Source organism: Sus scrofa, chromosome 8 (genome assembly GCF_000003025.6).
Source record: "Sus scrofa isolate TJ Tabasco breed Duroc chromosome 8, Sscrofa11.1, whole genome shotgun sequence".
NCBI classification, from domain to species: Eukaryota; Metazoa; Chordata; class Mammalia; order Artiodactyla; family Suidae; genus Sus; species Sus scrofa.
In genome coordinates this window covers 8,357,066-8,366,680 of record NC_010450.4, presented here as the reverse complement: position 1 = coordinate 8,366,680, position 9,615 = coordinate 8,357,066, and positions in this window count along the sequence as shown.

The window sequence follows — 9,615 nt, the reverse complement described above, 5'->3', positions numbered from 1 at the left end:
TGAAAAATGAAAGGGCTTTGGGTACCAATAACCTGGATGTAGTTCTCAACTCCACCTTCCAATGGGCATACAATTTCCTAGACAAAATTTAAGCTGAGTCTCAATTTTCTCATCTATAAATAGGAGGTAGAAGCAGTTGCTTTATACAAATATTTTGAAGTTTAGTAATGATACATGCATGGTCCAAAGCACATTTTAGACAACATACATGGTGACCAAACAAGTGGCAATTGGGAGCTCTTCATAAAGCCTGAGAGAGGGGCTGCAGGGGTGCAAAAATACATCTCTCCGATGTATTAATAATCCACTGGATAACACATTATACTAGCCAAGAACATGTATGGAGTGGTCTTTCTAGGTACTATGGAAAACGGAGTTTTCAAATGTGTGATATCCAGACTCTGTCTTTTAGAAGTTCACTAAAATGTGAAACGAAACAGAGAGACCAGGTGACCTGTACATAATAAATAATTAATTAGATCAGTACGGGAAACAGATTCAGAGGGGTGATATTTTTGTGATGCCTCATTTCAAGAGTATGAATTGATGAGACAAAAATGATTATTCATATATACAGTATTAGTCTTGTGAAAATAACAATCAGTCTGAAATTCTAAAATTTCCATTAACAGTTCAAGTTTCTGGAAATTTCCTTTTGGGATAAACTATTTGTGTTAAGGATTGGACACTTTCCTTCAAACATGAGAGATCGTTTAGAGGGACTCATACAAGCTCTTTCTTCCTTAGTAGGTTTAATAGCATAAAATAATTAGCCAGAGAGTTAACAAGGACTTTTGATTGTTTGGCAAAGTTAGGATTAGCAGGAGGTGAAAAGAAATAAACATGACATGGCATAGAGCTACCACCTCTTCCTGCAGGACTCAGCTTGCTGAATGTTGAAGTCTCAGACTTGATAAGGGGAAGGAAACAGGTATTACTCATGGACGGAATCACTTTATCCCCCCAAAAAATCATATTTAATATTTAGAAACATTTCAGATGTTTTACATGATACTTTTGTTGATATTTTATTAAAAGTAGGCCTCCCCTTGCCAATTCCCAAATCCGATAAATCAGAATTCAGAAAAAGTAAACAAGAAAAAGTTACGTGCTCTGAGGTCTTTCAAGAAAATGAGATGCATGATGATGAAATAACTTTCTCGGAGTCACACACTTATTTTCTTTTAACGTAAACGTTAGAACACATATCTTCCCACATGTAGCCAGTGTTTTTACACCACGAGTTTCTCCCTCTCCACAAACTTCCCTTTGTCACTTTTTTGAAATGAATGGTGCTTGGATTAGTTCCCAAGGCAAATGCAGCTTCAGCTTCATTTCAAGAGTTCATCCTGTAATTGTCACACCTGATCTTTGTCCCAGTGCCTGAACCCAATCACTGGAGATAATGTGAATTGACTGAAACTCCTCGAGTCGGCCACTGACCCCCTTCATTCAAACTACGCCATTGTGATAGGCATGGCTGGACACTGCCACTTTAAATTAGGGGTTTATCTTGAGTCCTGGAGAATGCAAGTCTTTTCAGGGGGAAAGGATGATGAATCACATGGCAGGGAACAAATGTAACTGTGATTAATGGGACATTACACAACAACAAAAAAATAGAGCCAACTGTGTGCAGAGATAACTGGGACCACAAAGACTAACTTATTGTCTAAGTTGATGTAATTAACTTCAAGCCCTTCCATAGCTTGGATGGCTGATTCCAGCAAGCCTCTCCATTGTGCAGGTAATAATGACAAGGTTGTGGCTTCTTATTTTAAATACTGTCCTATTAAGGACCATTTTTCTCCAATGCTTGGCACTGATAAAATGTCAAAGACTAAGATATGGCAATTTGAAGTAGCACAATTATAAGCAAATGTTCAGATTCATTCAACTTTCCTTTTTTCTCCAGGAAGACAATAGAAAAAAAAAAAAAGACCAAACACTGGACTTATGATATATGAGCTTCCTCAAATATTTCAGTGAAGAAAGACTCATGATTATATTCTTTTTTTTTTAAGTCGTTCTGGGTTAAGAGAACAGAAGCTTTCAGAAAAATGTTACATTGCAATAACTATGATGAAGAAAGATTTCTTTTTTTTTCATGACCTGATAGGATAACCTATCCTGACTATGCAACTGCATTTCCCTCATTCATAGGAAAGAAGTAATTGTTTTGTTTATTAGAAGGAATGGTTGGCTTGGATACTTATGAAAGTATTATGGATTCAGAAATTATTTTGCACATTTTAAATAAAGAATATCAGTTTGTGAATATTTTCATCCATTGAAATCTTGTCCACGTTCTCCTGTTAGCAATGCTGGAATGAGATTCCATGTTTGAAAATGCTTGCCAACCTCTTTGAAAAATTTGGAAGCTTTCCAAATATTTGATACCTGCCTCATTTCATGTTTTCGGAATTGTTTGGCTACTCCCACAGGCTAACAGAATAACAAATACTTCCCCTAAAATTCTGAAATATGAATATATCCAGAATACTAATTTTTTTCCAGATGCCAGGTGTGTTTTTCTCTTCCTGACTTTGAAATAATAATAACATCCCTAATTTCATAGTGCATTTATTCTTTGCAAATAGCATTAGACCATTTAATTCTACAAGGAAAAATGTTAGAGAGTAGAGATACGCTATTAGTGAACAAGTATGAACTCTGGGGCTGGGGTCTTCTATCTACGTATGACTTTTAGGTCATTTAATTTTTAATATGAGTATTAGGTAACTTCTTTGATCTTTCTGAATCTCATTTTTCTTTTCATTAAAAGAGATTAATAATATTTACTTCATAGAAGTGTGTGATGATTAAAAAAGACCTTGTATGCATGGTATGCTATGAAAGCAATGAATAACTCTTTTTTTCTAGTACCCCACACCTTCTTTGTTGGAAGAAAGTATTACGTTTTATTTATCTTTGTGTTTCCCAAGAAAGGAAATAGAAAGGAGGTAATGTAGTCTTTTTTAAAAAATTCTTGGCGTTCCCATCGTGTCGCAGTGGTTAACGAATCCGACTAGGAACTATGAGGTTGAGGGTTCGATCCCTGGCCTTGCTCAGTGGGTTAAGGATTCAGGGTTGCCATGAGCTGTGGTGTGGGTCACAGACGCGGCTTGGATCCCGTGTTGCTGTGGCTGTGGTGTAGGCCAGCGGCTACAGCTCCGATTTGACCCCTAGCCTGGGAACCTCCATGTGCCACGGGAACCGCGCAAGAACATGGCAAACAGACAAAAAAATAAATAAATAAATAATTCTTTTTCAGTTTCTTTTTTTCTCTTTTTTTAAATTAAAGTATAGTTGATTTACAGCATTGTGTCAGTTTCTGCTGTACAGCATAGTGACCCAGTCATTTACATATATTATATATTATGTATCACATTCACATTCTCATACGGTCTTCCATCATGTTCTGTATTGCCCCCAAGGGAACTACTTCAAATATCTTGGGGTAATACAGTTTTTATTACGAACCTACAAGATTTGCTGTAGCTCATTTCATAAACATTAGATTATTCAAATGGAATTATCTCAATTTTTGCAAATAAGGAAACCAGAGATTGGGAATATTAAACAGTCTGAAGTTAAAAGCCGCCCAGGCCAGTTCTTTCAGTTTAATGAATACTTTTTAAACGAAGCATGAAACGCACGTATAAGACATCATAGGTGAGCATTCTCTCTATACTGTGCCTCATGCAGGGTGCCATGCTGAACTTCAGAAACAGGCACGCAGGGCTCCATAAACAGGCAGCTCCGGCCCCATGCGCAATCCTCCAGCCTTAGTTCTGCTGAATTATCGCCACTCTCCACTCTTCCTTCCTTGAATTCAATTTCACTCTGCTGCTGACACCACTACCATCACAATGGTATCTCATTCCTCAACTTTCATTCTTGGTTCTTTACTTTTTTTTTTTTTTTTTGCTTCACCCATGGCATGTGGAAGTTCTCAAGCCGGGGATCAAGACCACACCACAGCAGCAGCAAGCCAAACTGCTGCAGTGACAACTCCAGACGCTTCAACGGCTGAGCCACAAGGGAACTCTAGCTCTTTGCTCTTGATAATGACTGCCATTCCTCCAGCTGTGACTCCGATTCCTATCCATGATTCACCATGCTCTCTGCCTCAGTGGCTAACATCTTTCCAGGCTTGTGTTGCCTTGGCAGTCCTCTTATCATTACTTCCTCTTTGTTAGACTGACCCCTAATGTGTCTTGCTCAGGTGAAAAGGAAATGGTGTCACAGAAAAATAATTCGATGGAATTTCATGTTATAGCACAATTTGAAAGACTTTATTCAAGGGAGGACTGTCATAGGGGTAGGGACCATCGTGCTGGAATTTTACGAGGGAGACAGTTTGGACTTGACTCGGAATTATAGCTGAGGATTGGGGATGGAAAATTAGAGGAAAACCTCAGGAGTAAGGAAGATTCTGGATTAACTGGATTCTGGATTCTTGCTGAAGGCATGTCCGGGTGGTTAGTCTTCACCCAGGAAAAGGTGGAAGAGGGAAACTCAATCGATATTGAGGATGATCGGGTATTGAGTGTGGGAGTTCTGCTTAAACAGACTCGTCAGGATTCTTGCTAAAATTGGACATGGCAGAGAGGGACACAGATGTCCAAAAGTCAAGCCTAGCTGAAAAAAGAGTTCAGGGAAGGATGAGTAGAGTTTGGTCAGTGAGAGAATCTTTGTCACTAGACAGGTGGGTGAATGAAGCAGAACAAAAATGATTTGCCTCAAGTTGCAAAGTTAGTCCTGAAACCAGATCTGTTGTCTGCCTCTGCCTGATCTATAGCCATTTCTACTAGATGACTGATTTTTCAATAGGAGGGTGATTTTGACCCTCACAGGACATGTGTCAATATCTGGAGATAATTTTTGGTTGTAATGCTATTGGCATCTAGTAGATAGAGATGAAGAATGCTGCTGGAAGATCCTATAAGGCACAGGAACCCTCTTGCACAAACAAAGAATTATCTGGCCCCAAGCATTGACAGGGCCATGGTGGAAAAATTCCACCCTGGATTAAAGTGCTGAATCACGAGGAAGCAGGGAGAGGTCTCTCTCAAGTGATTTGAATGTTTTTATGCATGTGAGAGCAGCTCTATAGAGCTGAGATTACAAATGCAAGTCACGAGTTCTATTTACATAGTTCCCATTGATTTACTTTGTGGCTTCCTCTTCATCACTTTACTCCCAATGACAAACATTTACTGAGAAGCCCAGGTGTGTAATTATAAAAGAGGTATTAAGGAAGCAAGGGTTTTTCATATCAGCACTGACCACTTGTGCACCTCTGTAAACACTATTCACCCTCAGTGTTCATTTACCCTTTCAGATACAAAAAAATATATAAATTCTCCAATTTCCCATTTATGTTATGGCTAAAACATCCACAGGGTCCGTATCTAAGTGTTGCATGTACTGTTCACCAAGTATTAAATAATGCAATAAAAGTTAATAATGTAGTGTAAAAAAATGTTTTTGTCACCATTATATTTATACCGCTTTATTAATTCTTTGCTTGCTTGCTTTCTTTATGCTTTTCTTTCTGCCAGCCACCTGTCCCCAAATGTTGCACTAATTACTTGCCAAATCTCAGTTATGATCTCACTTCTTTCTAGCTTATTTTTCTTCTCTCTCAGCCCTGGCTCGCTTTTATCTTAATCTTAGGTTGGTATTTTTTACTGTCTTTTTCATCTTCTCTTCAATTAGTCTCTTTTCTCTCCTTTCTCCTTTTCCACTAAATCTTTTCAGTTCTCTTAAAACAAACAAAAAAAAGAGCATCCCTAGAGAATTATTCAAAAAGCATGGGTAAATGGGAAAGGGGAAAATGATTGTCAATTGCGTAGCTGTTTTAATTCTCTTCTGTAAAAGTACTGATCATATTTCCAAGGAATAGACACATGATGACAGCCTGGCAGCCCATACCTTACGGAAGAACTGAGACTTACACAAACATAAGCGTCCTCAAGGTATGGAGCATTTGGTTAGGTGGATACTGGGGAAGAGAATGCCTTTGAGAGTCAATTGAGCATTGACTCAGGAAGCTGCAAACATGAAAGTTAATCTTGCCACTGCTGAGTTCCTCACTGCCTTCCAAGGGGTTGCTGTTCAAAGGAGTTCCCTGGTGGCTCAATGGGTTAAGAATCCAGCATTGTCACTGCTATGGCTTAGGTTTTATTTATTTATTTATTTTTGTCCTTTTGCGGGCTGCTTCCACGGCATGTGGAGGTTCCCAGGCTAGGGGTCTAATTGGAGCTATAGCCACCGGCCTATGCCAGAGCCATAGCAGCGCAGAATCCAAACTGCGTCTGCAAACTACACCACAGCTCATGGCAATGCCAGATCCCCAACCCACTGAGCAAGGCCAGGGATCGTACCTGCAACCTCATGGTTCCTAGTCAGATTCATTAACCACCAAGCCATGATGGGAACTCCTATGGTTCAGGTTTGATCACTGGCCTTGGAACTTACACATGCTGTGAGTGAGGGAAGGGAAAAAAAAGAAAAAAAAAAAAAAGGCTCTTTAAGGTTTGACTCTTATCTCTTTATTTTCATTATTCATTCATATCTTGCATGCAAACCCAAATGCTCTTCTCTCAACCCCTGTTGAGACACCTGGCGTTTCTTGAATGTATCAGGCTGGTTTCATGTCCTTATGTCTTTATAGCCAACATTCTTCCAGATAGGAAAACACAGCTTTTTCTCAGTTTCTGTTCGTCTTTAAATATTTAGCTAAGAAAAATCCCCTCCATTGTGTTTCCATATACCGGGTACTTAACTATATGAATGACTCTGTCTATTGTTTTACTTTCTGTACCATGTTATGAACTTTAGGTGGGAATATGGGGCTGTGACTTTTGCCTTTTGGCTCTAGCACCAATCACATGACTTTGCTAGGTAGGTAGACAATGAGACAGCTGGTTGAATAAATGGATGGAAACAGATTGTCTGAAAATTACTGAGAAGGGAGGTGCAAATGGGATGCACTCTTGGTGTACAAATATATCAGAAATGGGAAAAAATAGCAATGTTAGTTTGCTACAACATCTCTCTCAGTGCAAGGAGGAAAATAACATACCAACTAGCTAGAAATTACGGTAAAAAACCTTTTGTCTCTTTTTTTCATTTCTCACACTTGGACATTTAATTTGTCATCAATTTTTTAGTTAAATAAAATATGTTCCTATTTTAAGGTAAATTTATTATTTAATATGGATTTTCTAAAAGGAATTAGAACTAAACTACTTAGGTACACATAAAATTTATTTATTGCATGAGCTGGATTTATGCCACTTTATTTTTTCTCACCAATGTCTTTCCAAAGCAATTTATTTGAGTTGCTTTTCACCAGCTTTGGATGATATGAAAGTTAAAAATAAATTCTATGGTTACTTTCAAGTAATTAAAAATTGTCCATTAAAGGAAGTCCTACTAAATATATTATCGAACCACATATTACTGAATTTTAAAATGTTCTCCTTCTTAAAGGTAGACCCAACCTGAACCAGAAAACTTGAAGGGGCTTTGTTTTTTCTTTTGTTTATTTGTTTGTTTTTGGTTTTGTTTTCTTTTTCATTCATTTTTTTCCCCCTCTAATCCCTCACTGTTGTGTTGGGTACTTTCTAGGTAGGAAGAAATGAAGGTAGCAGAGCTAGCAGAGCTAAGGGAGAAAAAAATTATTATGATGTTTCAAGTTTTAATTTAGCCCAAGTGTTCTTTGTAGGTGACTCATTCCCTTCTCTTATGCTATGCTTTATTTGAAAGGGGGTGGTTATTTGAAGCACCTACATAATTTCCCTAACTTCTGGTTTTCTTCCTTCAGGTAATGCCTCATTTCAGCTACTTACCTCTGCACTCTCAAACCCTTACTGTCCATCATTCCTCCCATTGTTGGGTCACCTTTCCCCTCCATGGTGCTTTCTTGGATGGATCCTTCAAGACCACTCTGTCTGCCTCCCGTCTGCAGGGTCCACATGTGGCCCAACTGGATATGCTTTGCTAGACTTTCTCATCCGATGTCTCCTCTCTGCTGTTGGTGGAAAAGACTTCTTAAAGCAAGTATCAAATGTCGTTTGCTATGTCCCTCATCGTCCCAGCAACACGCATCAAGCTGTTTAAATGGTCACTTGTTTTGATTAGCTAGAATACTTGTCATCTAATCTTTTTTCCTCTTGGTTGATGAGGCATGGCACTCTGGAGAATTAATTACAGAGAAATCTTTCTGTTGTTAGAAGTCATTTCAGCCTTTGGCTGCAAAGAGTTGTTTTCTGATCATAGACTCTGCTCCTTAATCCTACCACAGAGATGATCTGGCTGAAACAGATTGTCCTTTGCTTGTGACCAGAAACAAGCATATTTTTTTTATTTTGAATGGCACCAGTGCTGGATTTCAACCAGAGCCTCTGCTGACACCTCAAGAGCACCCCTTCTCTTTTTTTAGGCTTTTAGCTGGACAATGCTTTACATTTTATCAGGGTTGTCAGTAATCTACAGCAAGCAGCAACATGTTTTACTAGTGCTAAGAAGACTACATATCTGTTTGCATACGCTGCATAAAAAAACTCTCCTAAAAGTTACAGCTTAACAAAACAACCATGGGCTCAAAATTCTGCAGATCGCTTATTTGGACTGGGCTTCTCTGGGGGATTTTTCTAGTTTGCTAGTCTTCTTCATGCAGCTGTTGTCTGCTATCAGTTTTGCTGGGGCATCTCAGTAGAACTGCCTCTGTTCCATATGACACTGCATCCTCTGGCCCATTAGACTAGACATTGTCCCATGTCAGTGACAAGGGTCTAAGAGAAAGCAGAGAGGAGATGCACACAAGTCCCCTTGAGCCACAGTGACCCTTCCACTGCATTCTCTTGCCAAAGCAAGTCACAAAGCTAACCTGGCTTTTAGAGGAGTGAAAATAGATGCTCCTCTGTGATGGGATGTGGATACAGGAAGCGGAATCATTGTAGCCACTTTGTAATCAGTCTATTACAGATAGTCTAATCTATCTCTTTACCCTGCCTCAATATCCATATATTCTTTTATCATTGGCCATGAAATCTAAGCTGGAAATTATGAACGTGCAAGTAATGACTTTACATATGACGTGTAAAACCCACTCAGATCATCTGTGGGCTCGTTTAACAAAATAGGGAGGTGCAAGCTCAAATGAGGAGCTAAAAATCTAATAATTTTTAATTTTCTGTGGTTATCTTTTTTTTGCGAGTCCAGTTTTGATATGTTAGGATCTTAATTTTTTAGGGTTATTTTCACATCTCTCTAAAATTGGGTCATTTTCATACAATTCTCAAATTATGAGGATTGCCTTTGTTTTTCCCAAGAAAATGTTCAATATAGTGTACCTAACAAATGTCAGATATAGACATATTTATAAAGCTTAGTAATTGAAATCTGATGTGTTTGGAAGGTATCATTTTTGGTTTTTGTTTACATGTTATATTGGAAAATACCCAAAGACATGGTTTTACGCTCACTTCCCCAGAGTCCACGATTATTGTAGATTTCTGTATGAATTTTACATGTACCACATTATCCTCCGATGATCCATCCCCAGTAAATCACTTACTGGCAATATTTCTGTGCTTTAGT